At 44.5% G+C, this 16,428-nt stretch overlaps 1 protein-coding gene and 1 long non-coding RNA gene across 2 annotated transcripts in view; one reads left to right on the top strand and one right to left on the bottom strand.

The window, feature by feature from the left end:
- LOC109870854 (neuronal membrane glycoprotein M6-b) overlaps nt 1–16,428 on the bottom strand; it is a 67,959-nt gene that overhangs the window by 45,336 nt on the left and 6,195 nt on the right. The gene's annotated exons all lie outside the window — the stretch shown is intronic.
- LOC116356272 (uncharacterized) lies at nt 10,827–12,449 on the top strand. The gene is made up of 2 exons (XR_004204758.1): nt 10,827–11,063; nt 11,849–12,449. It is a non-coding gene; the product is annotated as an uncharacterized LOC116356272 (long non-coding RNA).

The following is a 16,428-nucleotide window of genomic DNA, read 5'->3' as shown; positions in this document are numbered from 1 at the left end:
AGAGAGAGGAGAGAGAAGACAGGGAAGAGATAAGAGACAAGAGAGAGAAGAGAGATGACAGAAGAGAGAGAAGAGAAAAGAGAGAGGAGAGAGAGAAGAGAGAGAAAAGAGAGAGGAGAGAGAAGAGAGAGGAGAGAGAAGAGAGAGAAGAGTGAGAAGACAGAGTAGAGAGAGAAGAGAAAGGAGAGAGAAGAGAGAAGACAGAGAAGAGAGAGAAGAGAGCAGACAGAGAAGAGAGCAGACAGAGAAGAGAGCAGACAGAGAAGAGAGCAGACAGAGAAGAGAGAGAAGAGAGAGAAGAGAGAGAAGAGAGCAGACAGAGAAGAGAGCAGACAGAGAAGAGAGCAGACAGAGAAAAGAGAAGACAGAGAAGAGAGAAGACAGAGAAGAGAGAAGACAGAGAAGAGAGAAGACAGAGAAGAGAGCAGACAGAGAATAGAGCAGACAGATAAGAGAGAAGACAGAGAAGAGAGCAGACATAGAAGAGAGCAGACAGAGAAGACAGAAGACAGAGCAGACGGAGAAGAGAGAAGACAGAAGAGAGAAAAGAGAGCAGACAGAGAAGAGAGCAGACAGAGAAGAGAGCAGACAGAGAAGAGAGCAGACAGAGAAGAGAGAGAAGAGAGAGAAGAGAGAGAAGAGAGCAGACAGAGAAGAGAGCAGACAGAGAAGAGAGCAGACAGAGAAAGAGAAGACAGAGAAGAGAGAAGACAGAGAAGAGAGAAGACAGAGAAGAGAGAAGACAGAGAAGAGAGCAGACAGAGAATAGAGCAGACAGATAAGAGAGAAGACAGAGAAGAGAGCAGACATAGAAGAGAGCAGACAGAGAAGACAGAAGACAGAGCAGACGGAGAAGAGAGAAGACAGAAGACAGAATAGAGCAGACAGAGAAGAGAGCAGACAGAGAAGAAAGCAGACAGAGAAGAGAGAAAACAGAGCAGACAGAGAAGAGAGAAGACAGAAGAGAGAAAAGAGAAGAGACGACAAAGACGAGAGAAGACATAATACATCTACTGTGTCTCCTTTGTGTGAATAACACTGTTACTTGACTCTTGAATACTGTTTGTTTTCATGCCCTCTTTACGTTGCTTTCTCCCTTCTCAGTACATTGAAACGTCCTTCTGGCTATGAGAGGCACACAGTCATGTGAATAACCTCAGACCTGAGAAATCAACTGTGTCATTACATGAATATTCATTAGAAACTACAGCTGCTCCAAGGAATTCATTATGGAATTCGTTTTTAATAAGTTAACATGGATCATATAGTATGGCCAATACACGCAGTTGTCAAAGGAAATATAATGCATACTATGCTCATGTTTTACGTTTCATATATGCCTGTAGTGTAATAAGGTCAAAATATGTTTATATTGTTATATATTGTAATATTGTTAAGATAGTACCCTCTAACAACATTTGCTTGTGTCCCAAGAAGATCCAGCTGCTATGATGGTGAATAACACTATGTCTGAACAGCTATTTCATTTAGCTGCTTATCAAACATGAGCACAGAAACACACAATGGAGACATAATGAAACACAGAGACAAAACCCCTTTCCCCCTATCCTCCTCCTTCCCACTTCTCCCCATCTCCCTCCCTCCCTCCCCTAGCTAAAGGAGTGTCAGCATTCATCTGTGGTGCTATGGCAAAAGAGGAGGTGATGGGCAGCTCACTTTAATAGTTTGTTCTGCCACGCAGCCCCCCTTATAACCCGGCTCTCTATATCATGGAAGGACAAAAACCTGACATTTCCCCCCTTTACAGATGTGATGTCCACAGGGGACTGTGGAAGCTGCTGGCCTAGGGCACCAACCAGATGTTATCGTTTATTAAATTCGGACAAAGTGAATATAGGGTCAGAAGTGTCATAAGATTAAGTAATAGTATTGGGCCCTAATTAGGAAATGGGTGGAGAGGGGAGGGGAGATTTGTGTAATGTCTTTTGGTTTGTGGTTTCTGTACTGTATCTCTAAACTTCTCCTGTGTACATTATAACATCTAACAGTGTTCTAACCAGAGTTCTAACCAGAGTTCTAACCAGTATTTTAACCAGTGTTCTAACCAGAGTTCTAACCAGAGTTCTAACCAGAGTTCTAACAAGTGTTCTAACCAGAGTTCAAACCAGTGTTCCAACCAGTATTTTAACTAGAGTTCTAACCAGTGTTCTAACCAGAGTTCTAACCAGAGTACTAACTAGTGTTCTAACCAGAGTTCAAACCAGTGTTCTAAGCAGAGTTCTAACCAATGTTCTAACCAGTATTTTAACCAGAGTTCTAACCAGTGTTCAAACCAGTGTTCAATACAGAGGTCTAACCACTATTTTAACAAGAGATCTAACCAGTGTTCTAAACAGAGTTCTAACCAGTGTCCTAACCAGAGGTCTAACCACTATTTCAACAAGAGATCTAACCAGTGTTCTAAACAGAGTTCCAACCAGTGGTCTAACCAGTGTTTTAACTAGTGTTTTAACCAGTGTTCTAATCAGTTTTCTAAACAACATTCAATCTGTGTGCTAACCAGTATTCTAACCAGTGTTCTAACCAGTGTTCTAACCAGAGTTTTAAACAGTGTTCTAACTAGTGTTTTAACCAGTATTTTAACCAGTGTTTGACCAGTGTTTAACAAGTGTTCTAACTAGTGTTTTAACCAGTATTTTAACCAGTGTTCTAACCAGAGTTTTAACCCGTGTTCTAACTAGTGTTTTAACCAGTATTTAACCAGTGTTTTAACCAGTGTTCTAACCAGAGTTTTAACCAGTGTTCTAACCAGTGTTTAACCAGTGTTCTAACCAGTGTTCTAACTAGTGTTTTAACCAGTATTTTAACCAGTGTTCCAACCAGTGTTCTAACCAGAGTTTTAACCAGTGTTCTAACCAGTGTTTAACCAGTGTTCTAACCAGTGTTCTAACTAGTGTTCCAACCAGTGTTCTAACCAGAGTTTTAACCAATGTTCTAACCAGTGTTTAACCAGTGTTCTAACCAGTGTTCTAACTAGTGTTTTAACCAGTATTTTAACCAGTGTACTCTCAGGCATTCTAAACCGTTTGGTATGAAACAATGACAGACACCATTTTAGAGACACTATATACCGTAAGCTGAATTCCAACTACCCGTCCTCTGCACAAAATGGCATTCCTTCCACCCTGAAGAGCAGCCTAAAATTAGCCCAGCTCATACATCTGACAGTGCATACTTTGTGTCCTGAAGCCATGTTATTTCTCACTAGATTCACCCAGTCCAATTGTGACCCACAGACTGAAAACATACAGTCATCCCTCAACACCAGTGAGGTAATACCAGCCAAGATACAAACTTAAGAAATAGAAACATGGATAAAGATCATCACATTTGTTTTTGTGTTTTGAGAAGTGAAACTGACCACAACTGAACAGCTGTCCAGCTGGCTAAAACAGCTTTCCTTTAGCCTGACTGAAACCAGCTTTGAACTTGGTCAAGCCAAGTAGATGACGCACACACTCCGCACACACAGACGACACAGACACACACACACACACACACACACACACACACACACACACACACACACACACACACACACACACACACACACACACACACACACACACACACACACACACACACACACACACTGAAGTCTCTGTTAATAAAGTAGTGTGTATGACACGAGGAGAGAAGAAACACTGAATCCTACTTCTCAGGTCCACTATTCCCGATACTCTTCTACAAAGCTCTTCTATTGTCTCCTCTTCTATTGGCCCCCTAACAGTAAACCAGGGAGCTTATAGCTCCCTATGTTCCAGAGAGCGGCTCTCCATCTCAGCGGTGGCCTCTCTGTTGTCACAGCACTAGTTTCGCATACAGCAGAGGTCAGACGATAAAACTACTTCTGAGACTTTGCAACAGTGCAAATTTCAAAGTGTACTGCTAACTCGTCTCTCCTGGTCTCCCCTAGTCTCCTCTAGTCTCCTCTGGTCTCTAATGGTATCCCCGGATCTCTCCTGGTCTCCCCTAGTCTCCAATGGTATCCCCTGATCTCTCCTGGTCTCCCCTAGTCTCCACATGGTTCCCCTGGTCTCTCCTGGTCTCCCCTAGTCTCCTCTAGTCTCCTCTGGTCTCTAATGGTATCCCCTGATCTCTCCTGGTCTCCCCTAGTCTCCTCTAGTCTCCTCTAGTTTCCTCTAGTCTCCTCTGGTCTCTAATGGTATCCCCAGATCTCTCCTGGTCTCCTCTAGTCTCCTCTGGTCTCTAATGGTATCCCCGGATCTCTCCTGGTCTCCCCTAGTCTCCCCTAGTCTTCTCTAGTCTCCTCTAGTCTCCTCTGGTCTCTAATGGTATCCCCGGATCTCTCCTGGTCTCCCCTAGTCTCCTCTGGTCTCTAATGGTATCCCCTGATCTCTCCTGGTCTCCCCTAGTCTCCCCTAGTCTCCCCTAGTCTCCCCTAGTCTCCTCTAGTCTCCTCTAGTTTCCTCTAGTCTCCTCTGGTCTCTAATGGTATCCCCAGATCTCTCCTGGTCTCCTCTAGTCTCCTCTGGTCTCTAATGGTATCCCCGGATCTCTCCTGGTCTCCCCTAGTCTCCCCTAGTCTTCTCTAGTCTCCTCTAGTCTCCTCTGGTCTCTAATGGTATCCCCGGATCTCTCCTGGTCTCCTCTAGTCTCCTCTGGCCTCTAATGGTATCCCCGGATCTCTCCTGGTCTTCCCTAGTCTCCACATGGTTCCCCTGGTCTCTCCTGGTCTCCCCTGGTCTCCCTTGATCACTCCTGGCCTCCACATGTCTCCCCTAGTCTCCCGTAGTCTCCCCTGGTCTGTCCTAGTCTCCCCTGGTCTCTCCTAGTCTCCCCTGGTCTCTCCTAGTCTCCCCTGGTCTCTCCTAGTTTACCCTGGCCTCTCTTACTCTCCCCTGGTCTCCCCTAGTCTCTCCTAGTCTACCCTGGCCTCTCTTACTCTCCCCTGGTCTCCCCTAGTCTCTCCTAGTCTACCCTGGCCTCTCTTACTCTCCCCTGGTCTCCCCTAGTCTCTCCTAGTCTCCCCTGGTCTCAGGGATTTCCTCTCCCCGGTCCTGAAGCCTCTTGCTTCATTGATACTCTCTTAGTCCATGGGGCTTTGCAGTGCTTCCTCCTACTGTCCTCAATATGTTCACTTCTCATTTCCTCATAAATGAACTGGAATGATACAAAATCCTCAGCCTGTTCTGTCTTATTAACCATAGAGCCACAGAGATGCTAGAGTTAAAACACAGCTGGTATAATTTGGCCAAAATAGAAATGTTACTATATATATTGATTGCTCTATACCAGTTTATCTTTTCACATATGTTGGTGTTGAGAGGTTCAACCCTCAGTCATGGATTTAGATTATGTAAACTACATTCTACATGATGAGTCCCTGTGCAGTGTAGAGGGAGAAACTATTTTGTTTTTTCAACTTTTAATCCACTTTCTCATTCCCCAAACAGTCTGAGCGGCAAAGCAAACAGGATCCCTGGACGCACAAGTTATTGGGTTTCCTGCAGCTGTCGCTTTATCCGGACAGAATGCTCAGCTAGAATTCTGTCTCTGCAGGGTAGAGAGAGGCGCCGTCTACGCCCATCGAGCCAATCCCTGGAGGACGAGAGGTAGAATGTGAGCTTGACTCAGAACCCTCATTACACAGGAAAATCCTTCTAGAGCTGAACGGTGTGATCAACACAGTGGAGACACTGGCTGCATCAAAGTCACATGCATTAGAATCACAGTGATCTGACAGAGGCTGAATCATCATGTGGACACATATTACATAACATCTAAGATGTGCTAAGAATATTCTAGATTTAAAAGGAGTTAGGCAATGTAGGTACACAATGCCCTTTGGAACAGTTTAACTGATTTATCTCTTGAATGTATATTTGATGTGTTATTATTTAATTATAAGAACATTGGTCTAATTATTCTCTGTTCAGCTGTTGCTTTTCGTAACCAGTGCAAATTGTACATTATTTTGTGGTTGAAATTTGGTTGATTCAATTTGATAAATATAAAAATTGTAAAAAAAGTTGAAGTTATCTTTATTAACATGCAACTAGCCATATTAATCAGACATCACTCAAGAGGGCCATTAGCAAATTCCATCAGAATGCCAGAAGCAGTATCCATCCGCAGCTATACCACAGGGTAGCACCACCAGATATGTGGACGTTGAAGAGCTGATCCCACAAAAGTATACATTTTAATATATAGACCTGAAAAGGCACATAGGAAGTCTGAGAGGTTACTTTAGTTTATATTTGAAAGTCTGCTTGATACATCTCAAGCGTACCCTTTTGGCTGTGTATGAATGGCCAGGGTCTGGCCAGTATTCCTGTTCATATGGTGAACACCTCTCAGCGCTGCACTGGGGGAACCTCAGATACTTTTGTCTTACGGTTGTTTAGCAGCAGCGCTAAAGGAGGCTAGCACAAAGAGCTATCTGTGGAGCTGTTGAATATGCTCTGTGGGCACCTAGCCAACAGGCTGGTCATCCAGACTCCTTCATTAATGGTCCTCCTCCACCACACTACACCCCCACTCTCCCACTGTTCAAAATCAGCCTAATATATTCTCTCTCTCTCTCTCTCTCTCTCTCTCTCTCTCTCTGCCTCTCTGGCTCCCTGCAGATGACCTTGGAGGGGATTAGCTGGAAGCTCTAAAACATTTGGACTCACTATAACTCTGCTGCTACCCTAATTGCCATCTACAGTCAAACAGTTCTCCTCTTTTCAAAAATGCCTACATAAAACTAAATTGGAAGGAAAACAGATGAAGGATCTACATGGGAGAAGTTCAAGCGAATAAGAATAAGATCAGAAGACAATTAACCATATGGACTGAGCAATACAGACATCAACCATAGCATGTTGAAGAGTGATGAATGTTAACTTGACCTATCCTTGATGGTACTGTAGCTCCCTGCTGACACAACAAAGGCAGTTATCTGTGTCAGGCACATGCTTTCAAATGGAAGGTGGTAGATTAGGGCTCCTTCACATCCACTGGCTTCCTTAAGCTTTGTCTGCACAGATACAGTCATGTCCATGTCCTACTCTATAATCAGTGAAAGACTATTGCTCCCACGAGACACAAATCCAAAGAAAGTAATCTTGTTAATTGTGTTAGCCCCATCTTTGCTGACACAATCACTAACCCCCATCTCACCCTCTGACCTACTGGCTAATTCCCTGGTTCTGGTCTAGAACTGTAGGGAGGGCTGGTCCTGGTCTAGTGCTGTAGGGAGTGCTGGTCCTGGTCTAGAACTGTAGGGAGGGCTGGTCCTGGTCTAGTGCTGTAGGGAGTGCTGGTCCTGGTCTAGTACTGTAGAGAGGGCTGGTCCTGGTCTAGTACTGTAGGGAGGGCTGGTCCTGGTCTAGTACTGTAGGGAGGGCTGGTCCTGGTCTAGTACTGTAGAGAGGGCTGGTCCTGGTCTAGTACTGTAGGGAGGGCTGGTCCTGGTCTAGTACTGTAGGGAGGGCTGGTCCTGGTCTAGTACTGTAGGGAGGGCTGGTCCTGGTCTAGTACTGTAGGGGGGGCTGGTCCTGGTCTAGTACTGTAGGGAGGGCTGGTCCTGGTCTAGTACTGTAGGGAGGGATGGCCCTGGTCTAGTACTGTAGGGAGGGCTGGTCCTGGTCTAGTATTGTAGGGAGGGATGGCCCTGGTCTAGTACTGTAGGGAGGGCTGGTCCTGGTCTAGTACTGTAGGGAGGGCTGGTCCTGGTCTAGTATTGTAGGGAGGGCTGGTCCTGGTCTAGTTCTGTTGGTAGGGCTGGTCCTGGTCTAGTACTGTAGGGAGGGCTGTCCTGGTCTAGTACTGTAGGGAGGGTTGGTCCTGGTCTAGTTCTGTTGGTAGGGCTGGTCCTGGTCTAGTATTGTAGGGAGGGCTGGTCCTGGTCTAGTATTGTAGGGAGGGCTGGTCCTGGTCTAGTACTGTAGGGAGGGCTGATCCTGGTCTAGTACTGTAGGGAGGGCTGGTCCTGGTCTAGTATTGTAGGGAGGGCTGGTCCTGGTCTAGTACTGTAGGGAGGGTTGATCCTGGTCTAGTATTGTAGGGAGGGCTGGTCCTGGTCTAGTTCTGTTGGTAGGGCTGGTCCTGGTCTAGTATTGTAGGGAGGGCTGGTCCTGGTCTAGTACTGTAGGGAGGGCTGTCCTGGTCTAGTACTGTAGGGAGGGCTGGTCCTGGTCATGTTCTGCAGGGAGGGCTGTCCTGGTCTAGTACTGTAGGGAGGGCTGGTCCTGGTCTAGTACTGTAGGGAGGGATGGTCCTGGTCTAGTACTGTAGGGAGTGCTGGTCCTGGTCCTGGTCTAGTACTGTAGGGAGGGCTGGTCCTGGTCTAGTATTGTAGGGAGGGCTGTTTCTGGTCTAGTATTGTAGGGAGGGCTGGTCCTGGTCTAGTACTGTAGGGAGGGCTGGTCCTGGTCTAGTACTGTAGGGAGGGCTGGTCCTGGTCTAGTATTGTAGGGAGGGCTGTTTCTGGTCTAGTATTGTAGGGAGGGCTGGTCCTGGTCTAGTACTGTAGGGAGGGCTGGTCCTGGTCTAGTATTGTAGGGAGGGCTGTTTCTGGTCTAGTATTGTAGGGAGGGCTGGTCCTGGTCTAGTACTGTAGGGAGGGCTGGTCCTGGCAGTAGGCAGTACAGTCCCATACGTAGGCAGTACAGTCCCATGCGTAGGCAGTACAATCTCATACGTAGGCAGTACAGTTCCATACGTAGGCAGTACAATCTCATACGTAGGCAGAGCATAGAAATTATTTAGCTCGTCTGGTAGGCTCATGTCATTGGGCAGCTCGAGGCGGCGCTTCCCTTTGTATTCTGTAATAGTTTGCAAGCCCTGCCACATAAGACAAGCGTTGGAGCTGGTACAGTCCCATACGTAGGCAGTATAGTCCCGTACGTAGGCAGGACAGTCCCATACGTAGGCAGTATAGTCCCATACGTAGGCAGTACAGTCCCCATACGTAGCTAGTATAGTCCCATAGGTAGGCAGTACAGTCCCCATGTGTAGTCAGTACCGTCCCCATGTGTAGGCAGTACAGTCCCCATGTGTAGTCAGTACAGTCCCCATATGTAGGCAGTACAGTCCCCATGTGTAGTCAGTACAGTCCCCATGTGTAGGCAGTACAGTCCCCATGTGTAGGCAGTACAGTCCCCATGTGTAGGCATTACAGTCCCCATGTGTAGTCAGTACAGTCCCCATATGTAGGCAGTACAGTCCCCATGTGTAGGCAGTACAGTCCCCATGTGTAGGCAGTACAGTCCCCATGTGTAGTCAGTACAGTCCCCATGTGTAGGCAGTACAGTCCCCATGTGTAGGCAGTACAGTCCCCATGTGTAGGCAGTACAGTCCCCATGTGTAGGCAGTACAGTCCCCATGTGTAGGCATTACAGTCCCCATGTGTAGGCAGTACAGTCCCATGCGTAGGCAGTACAGTCCCATGCGTAGGCATTACAGTCCCATGCGTAGGCATTACAGTCCCCATGTGTAGTCAGTACAGTCCCCATGTGTAATATGGACAGAGGAAAGAGTGTATGAGAAGCTACATGGTGTCATGGACAATGTGTTTCTCTCTAGTACTGTAGAGTCCTAATGCACTATAGTGACCCAGCAGATCCTAATGCACTACAGTGACCCAGCAGATCCTAATGCACTACAGTGACCCAGCAGATCCTAATGCACTACAGTGACCCAGCAGATCCTAATGCACTACAGTGACCCAGCAGATCCTAATGCACTACAGTGACCCAGCAGATCCTAATGCACTACAGTGGCCCAGCAGATCCTAATGCACTACAGTGACCCAGCAGATCCTAATGCACTACAGTGCCCCAGCAGATCCTAATGCACTACAGTGGCCCAGCAGATCCTAATGCACTACAGTGGCCCAGTTATTCAAAGAGGCTGTGGATGTACATCATCAGTGTGTCTCTCTGAGGCTCTCTGTCCATTACCTGGAAATGTTAGCGTGCAGAAACACACAACGCACTGACATAGAGTGGTTGTCCACAGACAGGGATGACAAATATCCCTTAACTGCAGCGGGCTAAATCAGGGTCACACCGAGTGATTCTTTGTAGTCTAAAACAAATCTACTTTGAAACAAAAGTCTACACCTCACACATATGGTTATTGGCTTAAAGAAAAGACACTTGTACCATGTACCATCCGATATACAGTTGAAATATATTAAATGTTGAGTTTTCATCAATATTACACTTTATATACAGCGTGTTTGTTCGTTGTTAAGGGTTCGCTATTTCTGTGAGCTGGAGTATTTTCCTCAGTTCTGCGTCCTGCGCCTGACTCCGTCCTACCTGCTGCACATTGACACTTGCCACATTGATGGCAGGAAAGGGCTACCCCGTCAGCTAGGCTACTGTCAGTATACAGAGTATCAGAAGTCACTTGGGTTTGATGATCTTATAAGGTACTTTGCATTATCATAATGCACATTATTTGAATGAATAAAAAGGCTATGGTAAAAAAAGCTTTCGGAACTTTGTAAGTAATGTTCAATAACTAAAACTCAACAACAACAACAAAAAAAATCAGACCGACGAGGTCTTCAGTATGACTGACCATGTCAAACGGAACAAGTGTTCAGCTCCTAGCAAATCTGGAGGAGGAAGGCTGTAATCATTTACATATCCGGGACATTTTAAGGCTTTGAGATTCCATCCTGTTTCCAGCACCGTGTGGCAATGTGACAACTCTCTAACAAGGGTGAATTCTGGAGGTCAGAGCATTGAACCCCCCCCCCCCCTCGCACTGTGGGATGGTGAATAGGCCCTTAATAAAAGCGAGAGGGAGGGGCCATGCTTGAGCAAGCATTCCCACTCAGGAACTTCTATTCCTATCATTTCATTTCACAATACACAACGGTCCTCTTTGTGACCGTAGGAGGACTTATTAAACTCAACAAATTAACATGAGCGCTTAGACAGAGCCACAATGTTGGTGGTGGGCAATCAACCAGCCACACTGAAGACAGAGAAGACAAGAGAGGTGTGGATGTGTGGAGAGAATGAGCAGTGAAGAGGAGAGAAGTAAAAGAAGAGGAGTAGAGAACAGCAGGAGAGGTGGGAATGTGGAACAGGAAAAGAGAGAGGTGGGGAGAGAATGAGAAAGGGATAAAATAGCAGTGGTCTTTTGGTTGGACTAAGTGGTTTCACCATAGAGCCGCTCAGATAGTCTGAGAGGATTTGTGGGACTCATCTGCCGTTTAATTGACAAAGAAGATTGGTCAGATCCTCTGCCAAATAGAGAGAGCACCAGAAATCGTTCAGTTTGGATGACAAATAACTCATTAATATGGATATTAAGCGTATGTGACCCATGGCAGAAAGCTGGGAGTATGTCGCACGTAACTTCTTCACAAAAGAGGCATTTGAACATAACATTTTTTTGTTTTTTCATCAAAATTATATATATTTTTCCTTCCAGAAATGCCTTATTGAACATGTAAATGTTCATGTGCCTTACTAACAAACTTTTATGTAAATCTGTACATATAAATCAAATGGGAAATCACGAAGGTGTTTAGACACTGAGAAAATACAGAATTATGCCTAGCCATGATTAGTTCAGATAACGAGGGGGACATTCACGAGAAAGACAGTCCATTCTGTAACTCAAGGCTTCCCTGTCAAATACCATTTACATCTATCCAGCTGGTAATTATCAAGCTAAATGTTTGCTAAATCTAGCTAGTTATCTTGTGTCTGCATTGCCATTTTTGACCTGGAAGCAGGTTAAGTGTGTACAAGGCGTTTTAGTATAGGTGTAGTAGTCAAGGGGCAATAACAAGCTATAGGACATGAATTAATTCATGTTTTAACCTATATTTCTGGAATTTGTCTTTCAGCATAAACCTGCTCTCCGCCTCCAGTACAAGGAGATGATGGAGGGCGAACAAGCAACACTTCAGGAATTTTGTCTTTGTACTTTGAGCATTATTGTTTGGTATGCAAGGTTTTAATGTCTTGTCTAATTTTCTCTGCTTTGCTCCTTAACAGCAGTAGTTGTCTGGAGCCTGGTGTTGTTGTGGCCAAGGAGCTTTCACTCAATTTAGTGAAAGTATTCATTTTCTAAATATATGTTTCCCAGGTATTAATGTGAAGCAAGAGTGAAAATCACAGCAAAAATGTTTAAATGCCTATTTCTCCTGAATGGGATTCTAAGTTTAGTAACTTTTAAAGCAGCATTACTTCCTCATGTTTCCTCCAACTGCAGGTTATGATATGCCATTTTGAAGCTCCGAGTTTCTACTTTTATCCAATGAAAAAACTCAATTTCAAATGTTCGAACATAAGACCGTAAAGAGACGTTTTGTCACATATTTAATTAAACTCATGAATGCCACTGAAAATGTCTAAATAATCTTTTTTTTTTTAACATGTTGTGCAGGCAAGAGGGGGCAATATTGTGATTAATGAAAGTTCATAAACAAATGGTTGAGTGACTGAGTAAATGTGTAATTATCCTTTGTAACATTAGCCTTGCACCGGTGGTGGAACGACATAGGTCACATGTGAGAATTCCAGATATTTCAACAGCAAACAGGCACAACTGCATCTATGCAGACTTCACACAAATATGCATTTGAAGTTATTTATGAGCTGTCCCCAGTTCCTGTTTTCATCATCTGGACTGGGCCTGGGACCAGCTGTGCTCTTCTAACAGGGTTGGGAAAGTTCATTTCTAAATGTAATCCATTACAGTTACTAGTTACCTGTCCAAAATTGTAATCAGTAACATAACTTTTGGACTACCCAAACTCAGTAACGTAATCTGATTACATTCAGTTACTTTTGGATTAATTTCCCCTTAAGAGGCATTAGAAGAAGACAAAAATGTATGTTTACCAATTGAATGACATCTATTGCAGGATAAATCCATGTTAAAGTTTACATGGCTGGCCATATATGGATGTTATATTTTCATTTATGGGTTGGTTATGTAGGCTTCTTCTAACCCATCGCTTTCTACTACATATAACAACACGATTAAATTATATCTTTACATTAATATATCTAATTTATAAGTCCAAAAATCCATGTAACAACTACAGATTGCCCCTTTAAGTGTATCAAAATTGTGCAAGTTTGAGAATGTGTCCATTAGGTCTATGGATTACATTTTATATCAGCATGTATTAGATTGAGCAATAAAAGCCCCACTTATATTCAATAGGCTGGGATCCACACTATACAGCTGTTATTCTATAGGCTGGGATCCACACTATACAGCTGTTATTCTATAGGCTGGGATCCACACTATACAGCTGTTATTCTATAGGCTGGGATCCACACTATACAGCTGTTATTCTATAGGCTGGGATCCACACTATACAGCTGTTATTCTATAGGCTGGGATCCACACTATAGAGCTGTTATTCCATAGGCTGGGATCCACACTATACAGCTGTTATTCTATAGCCTGGGATCCACACTATACCGCTGTTATTCTATAGGCTGGGATCCACACTATACAGCTGTTATTCTATAGGCTGGGATCCACACTATACAGCTGTTATTCTATAGGCTGGGATCCACACTATACAGCTGTTATTCTATAGGCTGGGATCCACACTATACAGCTGTTATTCTATAGGCTGGGATCCACACTATACAGCTGTTATTCTATAGGCTGGGATCCACACTATGCAGCTGTTATTCTATAGGCTGGGATCCACACTATACAGCTGTTGTTCTATAGGCTGGGATCCACACTATACAGCTGTTATTCTATAGGCTGGGATCCACACTATACAGCTGTTATTCAATAGGCTGGGATCCACACTATACAGCTGTTATTCTATAGGCTGGGATCCACACTATGCAGCTGTTATTCTATAGGCTGGGATCCACACTATGCAGCTGTTATTCTATAGGCTGGGATCCACACTATGCAGCTGTTATTCTATAGGCTGGGATCCACACTATACAGCTGTTATTCTATAGGCTGGGATCCACACTATGCAGCTGTTATTCTATAGGCTGGGATCCACACTATACAGCTGTTATTCTATAGGCTGGGATCCACACTATGCAGCTGTTATTCTATAGGCTGGGATCCACACTATGCAGCTGTTATAAGAGCGCATTTTTCACAGGCTGTCCACTGGTTTCAAAAACAGTCATTGATAGGCAGCTTAAACTTATTGAATTCAACTATTATTGGGTTCAGATACACATTCTTTACATGTAACTCCCCAACCCTGCCTACACACACGACCTCTAACCGAGATCATCTTGAATCAACTAAGAACATGGGAAACATTATCTCACCCTCTGTTATTGCTCAGGCATCGGTTGACAAGCCGTTGATTTAGAGAGTGAAAACACTCGCCCAGTGGCATGACGTTCACAGCTATGGAACATTTCCTCTCATTTCCTCTCATTTCCTCCCCTTTCATCTCCTTTCCTCTCATTTCCTTTAATTTGATCTCCTTTACTCTCCTCTCCTTTCCTCTCCTCTCCTCTCCTTTCCTCTCCTTTCCCTCTCCTTTCCTCTCATTTCCTTTAATTTGATCTCCTTTACTCTCCTCTCCTTTCCTCTCCTCTCCCTCTCCTTTCCTCTCCTCTCCCTCTCCTTTCCTCTCCTCTCCTCTCCCTCTCCTTTCCTCTCCTCTCCCTCTCCTCTCCCTTTCCTTTCCTCTCATTTCCTTTAATTTGATCTCCTTTACTCTCCTCTCCTTTCCTTTCCTCTCCCTCTCCTTTCCTCTCCTTTCCTCTCCTCTCATTTCCTCTCCTCTCATTTCCTCTCCTTTCCCTCTTCTTTCCTTTCCTCTCCTCTCCTCTCATTTCCTCTCCTCTCATTCCTCTCTCTCTCTCCTCTCCTCTCCTCTCCTCTCCTCTCCTCTCCTCTCCTCTCCTCTCCTCTCCTCTCCTCTCCTCTCCTCTCCTCTCCTCTCCTCTCCTCTCCTCTCCTCTCCTCTCCTCTCCTCTCCTCTCCTCTCCTCTCCTCTCCTCTCCTCTCCTCTCCTCTCCTCTCCTCTCCTCTCCTCTCCTCTCCTCTCCTCTCCTTTCCTCTCCTCTAATTTCCTCTCCTCTCCTTTCCTCTCCTCTAATTTCCTCTCCTCTCCTTTCCGCTCCTCTAATTTCCTCTCCTTTCCCTCTCCTTTCCTCTTCTTTTCCCTTGTCCAGCTTAGAATACAGGGTCACGGTGTATATACATTTCTAAATGTAATCTGTTACAGTTACTAGTTACCTGTCCAAAATTGTAATCAGTAACATAATTTTTGGATTACCCAAACTCAGTAATGTAATCTGATTACATTCAGCTACTTTTAGATGAATTTCCCCTTAAGAGGCATTAGAAGAAGACAAATATGTATGTTACCAATTGAACGACATCTATTGCAGGATAAATCAATGTTAAAGTTCACATGGCTGGCCATATATGGATGTTCAATTTTACTATATGGGATGGTTATGTAGGCTTATGTAGGCTTCTTCTAACCCATCGCTGTCTACTACATATAATATGATTAAATTATATCTTTACATTAATATATCTAATTTATAAGTCCAAAAAATGGATGTAGAAACTACAGATTGTCCCTTTAAGTGTATCAAAAGTGTACAAGTTTGAGAATGTGTCCATTAGGTCTATGGATTACATTTTATATCAGCATGTATTAGATTGAGCAATAAAATCCCCACTTTTATTCGGGGATCCACACTATACAGCTGTTATTCTATAGGCTGGGATCCACACTATACAGCTGTTATTCTATAGGCTGGGATCCACACTATGCAGCTGTTATTCTATAGGCTGGGATCCACACTATGCAGCTGTTATAAGAGCGCATTTTTCACAGGCTGTCCACTGGTTTCAAAAACAGTCATTGATAGGCAGCTTAAACTTATTGAATTCAACTATTATTGGGTTCAAATACACATCCTTTACATGTAACTCCCCAACCCTGCCTACACACACGACCTCTAACCGAGATCATCTTGAATCAACTAAGAACATGGGAAACATTATCTCACCCTCTGTTATTGCTCAGGCATCGGTTGACAAGCCGTTGATTTAGAGAGTGAAAACACTCGCCCAGTGGCATGACATTCACAGCTATGGAACATTTCCTCTCATTTCCTCTCATTTCCTCTCATTTCCTCCCCTTTCATCTCCTTTCCTCTCATTTCCTTTAATTTGATCTCCTTTACTCTCCTCTCCTTTCCTCTCCTCTCCTCTCCTTTCCTCTCCTTTCCCTCTCCTTTCCTCTCATTTCCTTTAATTTGATCTCCTTTACTCTCCTCTCCTTTCCTCTCCTCTCCCTCTCCTTTCCTCTCCTCTCCCTCTCCTTTCCTCTCCTCTCCTCTCCCTCTCCTTTCCTCTCCTCTCCCTCTCCTCTCCCTTTCCTTTCCTCTCATTTCCTTTAATTTGATCTCCTTTACTCTCCTCTCCTTTCCTTTCCTCTCCCTCTCCTTTCCT

This window comes from Oncorhynchus kisutch, linkage group LG2, assembly GCF_002021735.2.
Source record: "Oncorhynchus kisutch isolate 150728-3 linkage group LG2, Okis_V2, whole genome shotgun sequence".
Lineage (NCBI taxonomy): Eukaryota > Metazoa > Chordata > Actinopteri > Salmoniformes > Salmonidae > Oncorhynchus > Oncorhynchus kisutch.
The sequence above is the reverse complement of the archived record's forward strand: the minus strand, read 5'-3'. Positions and strand labels throughout refer to the sequence as shown.